Source organism: Octodon degus, unplaced genomic scaffold, assembly GCF_000260255.1.
Source record: "Octodon degus isolate 3935 unplaced genomic scaffold, OctDeg1.0 scaffold00007, whole genome shotgun sequence".
NCBI classification, from domain to species: Eukaryota; Metazoa; Chordata; class Mammalia; order Rodentia; family Octodontidae; genus Octodon; species Octodon degus.
Genome location: NW_004524583.1, coordinates 33390492 through 33406826, shown reverse-complemented (window position 1 = coordinate 33406826; position 16335 = coordinate 33390492). Strand labels below are relative to the sequence as shown.

The 16335-nt window shown below is 41.2% G+C and overlaps 1 protein-coding gene across 10 annotated transcripts in view; it reads left to right on the top strand.

Moving 5' to 3' along the window:
* Arel1 (apoptosis resistant E3 ubiquitin protein ligase 1) overlaps window positions 1-16335 on the top strand; it is a 67388-nt gene that overhangs the window by 5953 nt on the left and 45100 nt on the right. For 8 of the 10 annotated variants that reach the window (XR_002818564.1, XM_023703644.1, XM_004624861.3 and 5 more), the window contains exon 2: window positions 11621-11930. The exons of 1 other annotated variant lie outside the window; for it this stretch is intronic. The gene's annotated coding sequence lies outside the window, so the exon portion shown is untranslated. Of the gene's footprint in view, window positions 1-8122; window positions 8330-11620; window positions 11931-16335 lie in introns of those variants that run through there. One more of the 10 variants, XM_023703631.1, reaches the window with a different exon arrangement.

Below are 16335 nucleotides of genomic sequence, written 5' to 3'. Positions count from 1 at the left end.
AAAAAAAAAAAAAAAAAAAAAAAAATTTTTTTTGTTGAGTTAGATAATAAATTGTTACCTTCAGAAAGAGTGGAAATCCTTACTTTTTCTGAAACATTGCTCCCGAGAAACTCACTGCACCTACATTTGCCAGAACATTGAAAAAGGAGACCAAGACAAATAAAAATTGTAATAGGTGGCGGAACAAAATGGTGGGTTAAAACTTAATGTACTTACTGGCAGTTGCTATCTTATGTAGCTTTTTCTTTTTTAATTTTTATTTATTTATTTATTTGTGTGTGGCCAGCTCAGCCCACCAGGGGGCAGGGCTGGCTGGCATGTGGTGCTGGGGGATTGAACCATGGTCCCTGTGCTTTGCTAAGCTTGTTCTAAGTAGGTGCTTTAGACCACTGAGCCATCTCACCAGCCCTTATGTAGCTTTTTCAAATTGTTCATTTCTGGTTATCTTGGACGCAATCACCTGTCAGTCAGTATAGTGTCAATTATGAAAAGTAGAATGAACTTTGAATTTCAAAAACCAGTTTATGAAAACATGTGAAGCTGTAGAATGTTGACAGTGGATCTCTCTAAAGTTCAAATACCAGTTTGGGGTTTTAACTTGGTACCCAACATGCATTCTAAGGCAAATGTTTCCTGAGCCTCAGATCTTTGCCCTCTATTGCCATGATTTTGGCCCACTTACGTGTTTGTGGAAACGTGATTTCCGTGGTGTACCTGTAAATCTCTTTAATGACCATACACAGAACACTGGTATTATTATCATTCTGTAGTTTGGAAAACACTGTCCCTGTGAAATTTTTCTGGCTACTTCATTATGATTGGGCACCTGTTTGGAATTGGGCCCCTATTCTAATAAGTGTCTGTGTCACAGACTGAGGTATATAGGTCTCTTTGGTGAAAATACTGTAATAATAATGAATCCACCCTCTCCCCCAAGCTGGAAATTGAACCCAGGGATTCATTCATGCTAGGTAAGTATATTACTGCTAAGGTACATGTCAACTACTGTGATAAAGACTCTTGAGTAGTTATTGGCCTAAGCCAGAAACAAGGTAAAGACCAGAAATAGTTTACAGGACAATGTTTTGTTTTGTTTTATTTTATTTTTTGTGGAGTCAGGCTTGAACTCAGGCCCTGTGCTTGCCTGGAAAGCACTTATTCAACTGAGCTATCTCCCCAGCCCCAGGACAGAGTATTATTAAAGAAACTTCTAAGAAATTAAGTGAGAGATCTTATAAAGTGTTTTGTTTTGGTTTTTGTACTAAGAATTGGACTCAGGGCCTTGTATTTGCCAGGCAGGCACTATGCCACTGAACTACATCTCTGTCCCTATAAAGTGGATTTTTAAAACCAAGAAATTTATTCTTAATTTAGGAAATCATTTGCTATTTGGTTACTACAGATTAAAACCTACTATGCTATGCTTATAAAGTTACATAGTCCGACATGGTAGTGTATACCTGCAGTCCCAGCACTGGGAGACTGAGGCAGGAGGGTCACTTGGAATTTGAGGCCAGCCTGGGCTACATAACAAGACCCTGTCTCAACAAGAAGTTACATTTTTCAGACTCATTTATTTGAACAAAGCAGTGAATACCAAGAAAAACAATATGATCACTAACCCAGTAGAATTCCTTTTTGTGCCAATGATTTTAGCAACTAGTATTTCTATATTTAAGGTAATGAATAGTCCACTGAACTATCTTGCTGGCCTACTTTTTTAAAAATTATGGGAAAAAGTAAAACAATATTTCATAGCAAAAGAAGAAGATACCCAGCTGGGTCAAATGGAACCTCTAATCCTACCTTTTGAGGAATCATCTTACTGATTTCCATAGTGGCAGAGGTATTGCTAAATAGTTTTCTGTTTTGTTTTTGTCTGGATGGCTCAAATAAATGAGTCTGAAGGCTACAAAATTGCAAATTGTCATTTCTTGTTCTCACTTTAATTTTTTTTTTTTTTTTTTTTAGTGTATTTAGTACAGGATCTCACTACGTGGCTCTGACTTGTAGTGATCTTCCTGTTTTCAGCCTCCCCAGTGCTGGGATTACAGGCATGCACCATCATGCCTGGTCTTAGTGGCTGACTCAGCGTGCCTGGGGTGGGGCTGGTGCCTGGGGATGGAACACTGGTCCCTGCACTTGCCTAAGCAGGCGCTTAGTCCACTGAGCTATCTCACTGGCCCACTTTTTTTTTTTTTTTTAATTTTATGGGAAAAAGTAAAACAAAATTTCATAGCATAATAATAAAATAACAATAGTTAACTTATATATTGTTATCCTTAAAATAGCTAACTCACAGTACAAGATATAACATTAAAAAATTCAGGGGCCAGGGAGATGGCTCAGTGGAATAAGCGCTTCCCTGGCAAGCGCAAGGGCCTGAGTTCGATCCTCGGTGCCACAAAAAATAAATAAATAATTCTCCAGTAGATATATTAGCATAAACCTTCATTTCAGTGAACTGACAGTAGTAGTATAACTAATTTGCATTTTTCCTTTTCCCTTCCTTTCCTAACCTAGTTTTCCCTAACCTAGTTCCTTTTTCCTTTTGAACAGTTTCTTTCCATTTCACAATATCTACTGTATATTTTATTTTATTTATTTATTTTTTTGTGGAACCGGGGATTGAACTCAGGCCCTTGCGCTTGCCAGGGAAGCACTTATTGCACTGAGCCATCTCCCCGGCCCTCTACTGCATATCTTAAATCTTATTTTTTCACCTTCTCACACTAGGAAGACAATATGATGTCTACACATGTGAGTGATTTATGTCACTTGTGAGTATGGTCTTCAGCTGCATCCATGTACCTATAAAAGTCTCATGTTTATGCTTTTTATGGCCAAGTGGTGTGGTATTCCACTGTATAAAAATATTCATGTTTTTTCGGGGCCGGGGAGATGGCTTAGTAGAATAAGTGTTTCCCTGGCAAGCGCAAGGGCCCGAGTTCAATCCCCAGTTCCACCAAAAAAAAAAAAAAAATCATGTTTTTTTTATCCATTCCTTAATGGGCATTTGGGTTGTTCCCAGAATTTAGCCATTACAAATTGTGCTTCTATTAAAAAATGGTACATATATCACTGTGATATCACTGTGGTATGTTTTTAATTCTTCTGGGAAGATACTCAGCTGGGTCAAATGAAACCTCTAATCTTACCTTTTGAGGAATCTCCATACTTTTTTTTTTTTTTTTGCAGAACCGGGGATTGAACTCAGGCCCTTGCACTTGCCAGGGAAGCGCTTATTCTACTGAGCCAGGAATCTCCATACGGATTCGGATTCCGTATTGCTTGAACCAGTCTGCACTCCCAGCAGTAGTAGACAAGGATTCCATTTTCCCCACAGCCTCACTAGCATCTGTTACTGGTTGCTTTCTTGATGATAGCCATTCTTTTTGGAGTGAGAGGGAATCTCAGTGTTGTTTTAATTTGCATCTTTCAAATGTCCAATGATGTTGAACGTTTTTTCATATATTTATTTGCCATTTGTAGTGTTTCATCTGAGAAGAGTATATTCATCTCAGGTGTCCCCCCACCCCCATTTTGTCTTTTTGAGACAGGGTCTTGCTATGCAGTCCAGGCTGGCCTTGAGCTCATTTTGTAGTCTAGGCTGGTCTCAAACTCACAATGATCCTCCTGTCTCAGCCTCCCAAGTGTTGGGATTACACATCTGTGCCTCTATTCCCAGCTCAGAGGCCCATTTTTTTAATTCAGTCTTTGAATTTAGGGGCTTTTTAAAAAAAATAGCACTTTACATATTCTAGATATAAGTCCTTTGTCTGAGGGACAATTGGCTAAATTTTTTCCCACTCTGTGAGTTGTCTTTTCACTCTGTTGGTGATTTCTTTTGATGTGCAAAGGTTTTTTAATAAGATGAAATCCTAGTTGTTGATTCTTTGAAGTATTTCCCATGCAGTCTGATTTTGTTCGCCCACTTTCTGCCTACACTTATGATTTCAAGATTTCTGCCCGCTTTCTCTTCCAGTAGATCTAGTGTTTCTCTTCTTTACTCATGTTTTGGGTTTTGTTTTTTCTTCTCTCTCTGAACTGTGCTGAATATGATTCCAGGGAACAAATTTTCTTCCAGCCCGTGATTGTATCTAAGCTATGCTTTTGTATGTACGATGCATTTCATCTTGAGCCTGAGGAACTCTGGCTTGTTTTAAAGACAATGATACAAGAAAGAGAATCTAAAACCAAGTGAGGGATGTGAATTATTTTTGTCTTAATTAGTTTAACCTTGTGAGCCTAAAGTTTAGTTTGTTTGTTTTTTTTGTTGGCGGAACTGGGGATTGAACTCAGGCCCTTGTGCTTGCCGAGCAAGCACTTATTCCATTGAGCCATCTCCCCGGCCCCCTAAAGTTTAGTTTAACTGATGATTAATAACAAGACAGCTTTCCCTAGCCTCTTTAGAAGTGAGAGGAACGATAGGGTGAAAACAATCTAATAAAAGTTTCTCTTTAATGCCAGAAAAATAAGTAGTAGATTGTCCCTGGCTGAATCCCAAGGTACATGCACTCATTTGTGGAATTTAGTTATTTTCAGAACTAACATCAGGGTAGAATAGTTTGGGGTTGATTTGAGATCTGATAGACCAAAGCCTTGGCTAAGTTTGGGACTGAAATTTATTGTATGGAAGAGGGGTGAAATCTGTTAAAAGATAAAAAGTATTTCTTGACTTAGAAATAGACTGCACTTTAAATAGGGTTTGATAATGTGAAAGATTTTTTTAAAAGAAAATGAGTGAATAATTATGAGATAAATGGAACGCAGGAATTAATAAAACCTCATGTTAAACATTTTGACAATTTTACTTTGTGAAACTTTTATTTATTATTATTATTATTTATTTATTTATTTTAGGGAATGGTCTACAGGGTCTCAGTACGAAATTGGATTCCGTGATCTGCCTGTTTACAGTCTCCCATGAATTGGGATTACAGGGGTGCGCCCAGGGATTTAACCCTCAACCCCTGGGCACGTTAATCTGCTGAGCTATTTGGCTGGCCCTTGTGAAACTTTTAGATAAACTTTAGCAGAAAGCTGGAGAAAGACTTCATGGCTTTGACTTGGGCAAAGATTTATGGTTTTTTAAAAATTTTTTTTTATTAAACTAAATTTTTTTATTTTAAAGTGAAGAAAAAATAAAATGAAATTTCAAAATAATAGAGTAACAATAATTAATACATTGGGTATTATTATCATCAGAGTAATTACTCAGGGTACAAGATATAGGCATGAGATTATGCCCAAACTATATCTATATCTATCTATCTATATCTATCTATCTATCTATTTTTTTTTTTAACTGGCTCAGGCTGCCTAAGGGCGTGTCTGGTGAGGCAAGTGGAACTGGGGATCGAATTGTGGTCCCCTGGGCCTGACTGGGTTTGCCCAAGCAGGTGCTTAAACAACTGAGCTAACCCATAAACCCCTTGCCCAAACAATATTTGTGTGTGTGTGTGTGTGTGTGTGTGTGGCCAGCTCAGCCCACCAGGGGGCGGGGCTGGCTGGCATGTGGTGCTGGGGGATTGAACCGCGGTCCCTGTGCTTTGCTAAGTTTGTTCTAAGTAGGTGCTTTAGACCACTGAGCCATCTCTCCAGCCCAAGATTTATGTTTTAAGTAGGACACAAAAAGCATAAACTGTAAAAGGAACAAGTTGATAAGTTGGATTTTATCAAAGTTAGAAGTGCTTGTTTTTTTTTTTTTTTTTGGCGGAACCAAGGATTGAACTCAGATCTTTGTGTTTGCCAGTCAAGCACTTATCCTACTGAGTCATCTCCCTGGCCCCAGAAGTGTTTACTTTTTACAAAAGTTGTTTTAAGAAAAATGAAAAGGCAAGCCACAGAAAATACTTGCCAAATATATATCTAATGAAAGACTTAACATTTAGAACTTATAAAGAACTTTTACAGGGGCCGGGGAGATGGCTTAGTAGAATAAGCACATGCCTGGCAAGTGCAAGGGGCTGAGTTCAATCCCCGGTTCTGCCAAAAAAATAAAATAAAAGAACTTTTACAGCTGAGTGGGAAGAGGATGCTCACTTCTCTGAAGAAGCATTAGGAATAGATAATAAACACCTGAAAAGATGTCCCATGTTATTAGCTCCCAGAGAAATCTAAATTAAAACCACTCTGAACTACTTCACAACAATTAAAATAGGTAACTCAAAACAAGTTGGCAACAGCATGTGCTGCTGGGTTTGGAGCAGCTGGACTCTGCGTGGGGATAGAGCTGCGAAGTGGTGCAGCTGCTGCGGCAGTTTCTTGTAAGTTGCACATGCTTGCCGTAGGAACCAGCAGCCCCATTTCTGGGTATTAATCAAGAGACATGGAAACATGTTCATACAGAGACTTGCATTTAAGTGTTCATGGCAGATTATCTATAATAACTTCAAATGGAATGTAGCCCAAGTGCCCTTCATCTGACAAATGGATAAATAAGTTGCAGTATATCCATCTAATGGACTGCTGCCCAGCAATAAAGAGAAATGAACTGCTGATACCCGTTAACAATATGCATGAATCTAAAAATTTATATTAACAACAACAAAAAATATGCCACACACCGAAGACAGCATTTTAAACAATACCTCGGTTCACAAACTCGTTTGTTTCCATGATTCTGGTTGCAAACTGAGTCAAATGAGAACCAAATCAAATTCAGTGGTTAAAAAAAAAAAATTCAGTGGTTAAATTCTAGCACTCGGGAGGCTGAGGTAGGACAATTACTGCAAGTTGGAGACCAGCCTGGGCTGCACAGTGACACCCTTTCTCTAGAAGACAGACAAACCAAAAGTCAGTGGTTAGGTTCAGTGTTGGCCTTATGGGGAAATGTGAAAGAATGCTGTCTTTATGTGTTCATGTAACTTCAGCTTTGAGCACCTAGCCTGGCGTACAGCAGATGCACAAGGACTGTGAAATGAATCAGAGGAATCCAGAGATGTTGGTTGACAGTGAATTAGAGGATAAAATACATCATATGGCTTTAGCAAATGATTTTAATCCAAAAGAAAGTAAATAAAGGTATTTAAGGCTGGGGAAGCAGCACCAAACTGGTTATTTAAAGTGAGTATAGCTGGGCGTGGTGGCGCATGCCTGTAATCCCAGCACTTGGGAGGCTGAGGCAGGAGGATTGCCAAGAGTTGGAAGCCAGCCTGGGCTGACATAGTGAGTTCAAGGCAGGCCTGCACTTCACAGCAAGACCCTGTCTCCCAAAAAATGTAAATATGTAGGATGGGCTGGGTAGCAGAGAGTAGTACTGTAAACCACAAGTTGAGAAAATCTAAAATGAAAAATCACATTGTTCCAACTTTTCGGCTCCGGTATCTGTAGTAATAGAAGAGAGTGGATGATAGCCACCTGGGGTGGAAGCCTCTTGGCCTCCAGTACAAGATGCCTGTGAATGTTTTGAACCTGTCTGTGTTTATCCTTAGAATTTCGTGAAAATGTTGCATTTAATTTTATTATCTGTGTGTTTGCTTTAGCATGAAAATACTTTTTTCCTTCCTCTCTTCATCCTCTGGTAAAATACTGTAGGTGCCACCAGAGCAGATGCCATTTATCCTCGGCTGCTGGCACATGCTGGCACGCCCAGTTCTGGGGGGCATGGCATGGCATTGTAGCGTGACATGGCTGCATACCGACTTCGCGCACTTTGGGGGTTGTCCACTGAGGGGTGTTATGCTGTGGCGCCTCGGAGGGCGAGCTCATTCTGTTCGGACTCACCAGGCCATTCCTGGGAGGCTGCAGTCAGTTGAAAGCACCTCATGAGCTGGGTACTGGGGACCAGCTGGAGAGAGTTCACAGAAGACCCGCGAGGATGGTTAAGAGGCTGGAGGAGTTGACTGATGAAGAAAGATGTATAAATGAAAACCTTATAACTTGGCTGAACCCCAACAGCGGAAATATACTACTATATAAATATTTTAAGACTGTAAACTTGATAGGGAAGGGTAGTACATTATGGTGGGACTTTGCGAAGGAGCGAGTAAACAAAGGGTGAAATAAAATATCTGATGGCACACTTTATTTTTGGTAACCTCAAACCTTTGGATCTTTTACTAACTGAATAATTTGGTGTTTTTAATTTGATGTTCCTGGACTCACGACTGGCCCTCAGTGCAGCGAATGCGGGAAGCTCCATTTGGAAGCAGACTCCTTCCTTATGGTCCTGTCTTGTTCTGTGGGACTAGCTCTGTGTGTGCTAGAACTCTGAAGAGGACTTTGACATCATTTGAAAATAGCACTTGAAGAATAGAGACGGACTGAATCATGTATATGCATCACCATAATTTTAAGAACCAAGACACAATATTTTAACCTTGAGGTATAGTATATGAAATACATTCTTTGGAAAATAATTGCGTAAAATTCCTAGTTGGCGGGCTGGAGAGATGGCTCAGTGGTCTAAAGCACCTACTTGGAACAAGCTTGGCAAAGCACAGGGACCGCGGTTCGATCCTCCAGCACCACATGCCAGCCAGACCCGCCCCCTGGTGGGCTGAGCTGGCCACACACACACACACACACACAATGAATAAATAAATAAGGGGCTGGAGAGATGGCTCAGTGGTCTAAAGCACCTACTTGGAACAAGCTTGGCAAAGCACAGGGACCGCGGTTCGATCCTCCAGCACCACATGCCAGCCAGACCCGCCCCCTGGTGGGCTGAGCTGGCCACACACACAATAAATAAATGTAATAAATAAAAATAAATAAATATTTAAAAAAATAAATAAATAAATAAATTTAAAAAAAAAATTCCTAGTTGGCGTATGAGTGTAGACATGACATTTTTAAATGAGAATTGAAATCAAATATTTGCATAATTTTGTTTTGTAGTTCTTTTCCTGAAAGGATATAGTAGAATGGGAAGAAAATTATTTTTATAGCTTCTTTGATTTATAGAAATTCATTTATACTTATGAAAGTCAGTTATAGAGCTGTAAGACTGAGACCTCTGCCCCAAGCTTGGTAAGCTCTTTGCTCTGCTGCTGCAGTGCCAGGCAGCGCCAGGCAAGGTGCCAATGAGTGAATGTGGCTATCCTCACAGAAACAAGGGGCTTGGCCTAGACATAGGCAGTGTTAGGCTCCTTCCAGGCTGATTGCCCTGGAATCTCTAGGCTGTGCCTCTGAAAGTGTAAAATGTGTAGAATCCCTGAGGATCTCATGAGACTACATCATCTGAGATGACAGAGGTGAATACTGTGCTCGCCACGGGATGACGGAGGTGGGCAGAGCCTGTCAGTATCTCCAGGAAGCTGTGATCTGTTAGGAGAAACTGCTGTATGTGAAGTAATGAGGTGCAGACTGGCAGATGCTGTAGGAGAGCATCTTCAACACGAGCGTCTCAGAAAGAAGTGGTGGACTCTTGCCTGGCCTGGATCGAGTCCTCAGAAAAGCTTGGGATCTGGACCAGAGAGGGGTCAGTGCTTGAGTTAAATTTTGAAGCCACTAGTGTCATGATGTATTGGGTTAGGCACGGCAGTTCATGGTGGGGACAGTAAAGAGTATGTTACAGCTAGGAGTTACTTGATTTACTGATCACAATATTGGAGACCCACACTAAAACTACGGTGAATAGAAAGAGAGTTCGGTACATTTTATTATCTTAATTTCTTTATACTATTTATTTGGAAAAAGATAACTTGCTGAAAGTCTTTCAGAAGAGTAGGTCCTTAAAAAGTATATAAACTTATTACATGTTCTTGCACCATTAAGCATTTGGAAGACACCAAAGTAGAATATAAAAATTATAATTCATTCCAAGAGATGACCCCTATTTTAACATTCTTATGCTTTTTTTCTTTCAGACTTCTGTTTTGTTTTGGGTTTGGTGGTGATAGTTCTGGGAATTGAACCCGGGGTGTCTGCACTGAGCTACATTGCTGACCTATTTTAATTTAATTTTGAGATGGGGTCTTGCTGAATTGCCTAGGCTGAGCTCACGCTCGTGGTCTTCCAGTGGCAGGTGCGCAGAGTGCTGTGGTTGCAGGCATGTGCCACCACAGCCAGCTTTCAGCCTTCTGCATCATGCTAGGTCTCTAAAATTGGGCAGATACTAAATATGCCTTGATTTTTATTTAGCATGTTATTTGTAAGCATTTCCAAGTGTGGTTGTTTCTCAAAAGTGTTTAACTATCTTTATGTGACATTCTTTTTTTAAATTTGGTACAGGGTCTCTCTTATTATACAGCTCAGACTCACAGTGATCCTCCTGTTTTCAACCTCCCCAGTGCTGGGATTACAGGCACGCACCACCACGTCTGGTCTCAGTGGCAGGCTCAGGGTGCCGGGGTGCGGGGGGGCTGGTGCAGCATGTGGTGCTCGGGACCGAACCCTGGTACCTGCGCTTGCCTAAACATGCGCTTCACCTGCTGAGCTATCTCACCGGCCCCTTATGTGACATTCTATCATAGGCATTCTCTCGGTTTGAGAGTTACAAACTGACTTCATAACACTCGGCGACTTTATTTTGAAAGCGCTCAGATCACTGCCTCCACTTCAAGTGGCAGGTTTACTGTCTTAAAGGTATTATCAGACTTGTTCAGCCACATCTTAGAAATGCACACATGAACACGAAAGAAGCAGACTGCACAGAGTGATAGGGAGGATTGCTTGCCTGATTATCCTTTTTTTTTTTTTTTTTTCTAATGTATTCAGTACAGAGTCTAGAGGGTCTCACTACACAGATCGGACTTGTAGTGATTCTCCTGTTTTCAGCCTTCCAAGTGCTGGGATTACAGGCACATGCCACCACACCTAGTCTCTATTGTCATTTCAGTATGCCCCTGGGGGTGGGGCCCACACAGCATGCTGGGTGTCAAGCCCCAGTCCCTGCATCTGCCAAAGCGGGTGCTTTATTTAGTCTGCTGAGCTATCTGGCTTGATTATCTTTTGAGGCTCACTCTGTAATCTTCTGCCTCTTGAGTGCTGAGATTGCAGGCATGAGCTACCACACCAGCTTTGATAGGCTTTAAAGCTCTTTGGTGACTTTTCTAGCTGAGCATTATCGTAAGCCTTTTTCTTTTTTAAATTTATTTATTTATTTATGTGTGTGTGTGTGGTCAGCTCAGCCCACCAGGGGGCGGGCTGGCTGGCATGTGGTGCTGGGGGATTGAACCGCGGTCCCTGTGCTTTGCTGTGCTTTGCTAAGCTTGTTCTAAGTGGGTGCTTTAGACCACTGAGCCATCTCACCAGCCCCAATAAGCCTTTTTCTTGACATGTGTGGCTTTCTGAAGTCTGTGTCTGCCGGAACTTTTGTTTGATTTCCCTTCATGTGGTTCCTAGGCCCTGTACTCCAGCCCCATTAAACTGAAACTGGGCTTGAGGTTGTGGTGAATCTCTAAAAACCGCTGCTCTGGTTTGTATCTCCCACAGGCTAGCGGCAGCTAAAGTGCTAGAGCCTCCTTCTGGGGAGTGACACAGAGGAAGTGAGGTTGCCAGCAAGCTCCCATTGGGTTGGTGTGACCTCAGGACGTAGTGGGGCTCCACTAGGAGTGCTAGGTCAGGTGCCAGCCTCAGTAGGGCTTCCCCCGCCTGTTTGGCCTCCTCATTGTGTTTTGAGGGATCGCTTTCAGGAATAAAGATCTATTGTACTTTTCCTTTTGTCTTTTAGGGTAGGATGCTGGGACACCAGATCAGACGAGGCATTCAGCAGCTCATTGCACTCTGCACCAGACAAATCCAGTAATGACGTGCTTCTGGGTTCTGTTTCTCCACCCTGCAATTCATGCAGTTCTTTTGAGAAACACTGACCCTCTGCTTACTGTCCCACATGTCCTCAATGAAGGTCTGATGGACAAACCATTTCTTGTGACTTTGTGGGGGTTTTCTTCATGTGGAAGTCGGAAGACAAAGTGAAAAGGGCCGAACTTTACCATTTTGGTGAATAACTTAGTTCTCAGAACATGGGCCCTCGTTTAAAGGTAAGCTGTGTTAAGAGCAGGTTATTCGGGTGTAGAACACGGATCCATGGAGTATTCTCAGTTCCTAAGGCTCTTCAGCAGGAGATAGCTGTTGAAACACAGGTTGCGCTGGGCTTAGTGGTGCATGCTTATAGTGATTCTCCTGTTTTCAGCCTCGGAAGCCTGAAGCAGGGGGATTGCCACAAGTTTGAGGCCAGCCTGGACTACCTAGTAAGTTCAAGACTAGTCTGAACTACATAGCAAGACCCTGTCCTGTCTCAGAAAGAAGGGAGGGAGGGAGGGAGGGAGGGAGGGAAAGGAAGGAGGGAGGAAAGAAGGGAGAAGGGGAAAGGGGAGGGAAGGGAAGGGCAGGAAGTAGAATATAAAGAAATCCTGCGCTTTTCAGAAATGACTTTCATAACTGATTTTCAGTGTTGGGGGTTAAAATTTATATGATTTGGTAATTATAAACTGTATTCCAGAAAAGCAGAAGATTTTAAAGTATGTACATTAGTCATCTTTTCAACATTCCCTCATCATAGGTATTTTCAAATATTTCCCCCTTGTATGGATAATGCGTGCCAGAGTGCTGGTATTAAGCCGTTTGTTTGCCCAGTATCCTGCGGCGAGCCAGTGCTGTCTCTGCAGTAGATAACCCGAGCTGCAGTCCACTGTTCATTGCCATGCTTAATTTTTATTTTGAGAGATAAGAGCCATGAAAGCTTGTCTTTCTAATTTTAGCCTCACCTTTATGATCCTTACAGTTAGATTGGGTGAGTTCTTTATACTTTTATCTGTTTTCGTTAATCTGTTCTCCCACATACTTGGCTCCCCAGTACTTCATTCTGTTTCATGGGTTGGCATAGTGGGGAGGAGAGAAAGAGCAAAATGGGCTTGACTCTTAGCTGTCACTCATCCAGCTAGGAGATGATCAGAAACTTTTCTGAGTCCAGCCTTTTTTTAGTGTATAAAATGAGAGTGATGCTTGTCTTGGTAAATTGTTTTGGTGACAGTTATACTACCTAAGCTAACATGTGTAAAGTGCTCAAGGAAGTATTTAGCCTTTAAGTGATTCAAAAAGGAGTAGAGAGTAATTTATTACGATACTCTAGTGGCTTGGAGTATCAAAATTTGCTTAATTGTGTAAGGGCAAGAACACTATAAATTTTTTTGTTTTTTTCCTGCGGAACCGGGGATTGAACTCAGGCCCTTGCCCTTGCCAGGGAAGCACTTATTCTATTGAGCCATTTCCCCGGCCCCTAACATTTTTATTTATTTATTTTTGTGGCCTGCTCAGCCCACCCAGGGGGCAGGGTTAGGACCCCATGTGGTGCTGGGGATTGAACCATGGGCCCTGCATGCTTGCCTAAGCTTGCCTAGGCAGGTGCTTTAGACAGCCGAGCTATCTCGCCAGCCCACAGGAGCATTATAGAGGTGAACTTGAAAACAAAATATAGTACTCATAAATAAATTATACGCCTGGCAAGTGCAAGGTCCTGAGTTCAATCCCTGGTTCCACCAAAAAAAAGAAAATAAATAAATAAAAAATTATATGAGAGCCAGCCAGATAGCTCAGCAATTTAAAGCGCCTGTTTAGGCAGACGGAGGGATCCAGATTCAATCTATCACGCCTTGCTGGCCCTGCCCCTGTGACATGCTGAGATGGCGATTGAGACTGGGTATGGTGGCATGCACCTATAATCACAGTACTTGGGAGGCTGAAAACAGGAGAATCACTACAAATCCCATCAGTGTACTAAGCTCCAATAGAGCCTGTACCAAAAACAAAAAAAAAAAAAAAAAAAAATAGAATAAATTATATGAAGTAATAGGGTAGAGGCTTAACAAACTCCTGAATGCCTCAGTTAGAGTTTGGAAGAATTCCAGTATAATTTTATGCAGCAGAAAATGGACAGTCCTGTAGAGATGTTGAAGAAAAGCATGAGAACTCTTGACCCCACTGGTAGGCCTGTCATACCTACTTGTTAAACTGATTTAAATAGGCAATTTTTGGTGTAAAGAGTTTATTTTATTAGGGTTGGCCAAATAGCTCAGTGGATTAAAATGCCTGCAAGAAGGCACAGGGGCCAGAGGTTTGATCCTCAGGCCTGCCATGCTGGCGCTGCCACTGGGGTACGCTGAGACCAGCAATTGAGACTAGGCATGGTGGTCTATGCCTGTAATCCCAGGTCTTAGGAGGCTGTAAACAGGCGGATCATTCCAAGTCGGATGTAGTGAGACCCTGAACACCCTGTAGACCCTTCCCTAAACTACAAAAAAAAGTTTATTTATTTATTTATTTTTATGTATTTGTTACAAAGTCTCATCAAACTCATAGTGATCCTCCTCTTTTCAGTCTCCCTAGTGCTGCAATTACAGGTGTGCACCACCATGCCTGGTCTCTGTGGCTGGCTCATTGCACCTCAGGGCAAGACTGGCATGGCATGTCGTGCCAGGGATCAGACTTCTGTCCGTGCACTTGCCTAGGCAGGTGCTTAGTCTGCTGAGCTATCTCGCTGGCCCTGGTGTAGAGTTTAAATGAATATACTAGCTTAAGTAAACACAGTTCAGATTTAAAAAGTCTTTTAAAAGCATATTTGGGGGTATAGCTCGGTAATAGAGTGCTTGCCCAATATGTACGGCCCTAGCCTCAATCCCTAGCACCGCAAAAATAAAAACTCCAAACTGTATCTGAAAGGAAAGTCCTATCTTTGAATTTCCTCATCCTTAGCATTCTGGAAAAATCAAGAACGGTAATATGACCATATCCACTCAGCAGATACTCATATTTATTTCAATTATGGTATGCAGTCATGTTGGATGCATTAGAAGATTTTTATAACCAGTCTTTGCTTCTTGTTACTCATATTTCTGAAATGCAAAATAAACAAGACTAACAATACAAGTATTTTAAGATAAATGCAAACAAAGTTGAGTGAAAATTCAGAGGGAAGGATTTCTAAATAGAGGAGATGGGATAGGATTTTCCCTAGACTTTAAGATCAAAAGCTATTCATTGAGAGTGAGCAGAGTGGGATATTAAAGGCAGAAGATATGAGTTGTGAAAAGGCACAGAGACAGGATATTTCTAGCCTTACATCTAAAAATGTAAAAGAGTTTGGGTGGATATAGCTCAGTGGCACAGCACCTGCCTGTTGAGCATGAGCGTAGGTCTTGAGTTTGATTCCCAGCACCAAAAAAAACAAAAAAACCGTAAAGCTTCTCATTTGAGTAGATTATAGAATGAATAGTGACATAATAATAGTTGTAGGAAATGAGAATATTACAGTGTGGAGGTCACAGGAGAGATGGTAGAAAGAACTTCCAATGTTGTCTATAAGGATAGAAAATACATACAACCAAAAAAAGGAAAGAAAATGCTCACACAAGAGAGGGATATCTATAATAAGTTATTTGAATGACAAAAAAAAAAAAAAGGAGAGGCTATGATATATTCTGGAGGAAGAGAGAAAAGTGTAGAGAAAGGCAAGTTCAGAATGTGACCTTGGGAAAACTTAAGGTAGGGGTGTATTGTTGAATTTTGAGTAGTTACAGAGCAGTGGGAGTTTTGTAAAGGTCAAATTAGTGAGGGAAAAATGGATAGAGCTAACGTTTAGTTATGAAGAGCTTTTGAGAAAAAAGCAGAACCAGAAGAGACCTAGACTAGTAAAGTAAATTCTAGGCAACAAAGGCAAGGCAGGGGACATCATAATCCTTGACTTGAAAATATATTATGAAGGTACTGTGATAAAAACAGCATGGTACCTGCAAAAAAGCAGACCTGAAGTTAAGTGGAAGAGTAGAAGATGCAGACACCACCTCAGACATACTCAGCCACCTTGTCTTTGACAAAGGTGCCAAACACATTCACTGTACAAAAAAATAGCCTCTTTAATAATACATGATACTGGAAAAATTGGCTCTGCACACGCTGAAGATTAAAACTGGACCCAAATGTTTTACTATGGACTAAACAAAATTCAAAGTGGATATTAAAGTGGATATCTAAATATTAAGGGGGCCTGCCCTTTAGCTCAGTTGTTTAAGTGCCTGCTTCAACAAAGCAGTCAGGCCCAAGATACTCTGATTCAAACCCAGTTTCTCACAGGAAACCAGAAACATCCTCAAGGCATCTTCAGGATGAAAAAAAAAAAAAAAAAATCCTAAATATTGAAACATTAAATCTGCTGGAAGATAGAATAAGTACAACTCAAATAAATATATAAAAACAATTCAAGAGATCATTGGTCATTCAAGAGATGCAAATTGAAACAACACTGAGACTACATCTCACCCCAGAAAGAATGGCTATTGTCAAGAAAACAAGAAGGGGCTGGGGAGATGGCTCAGTGGAATAAGGCTTCCCTGGCAAGTGCAAGGGCCTGAGTTTAATCCCTGGTTCCCCCAAAAAAAAAAAAAAAAAAAA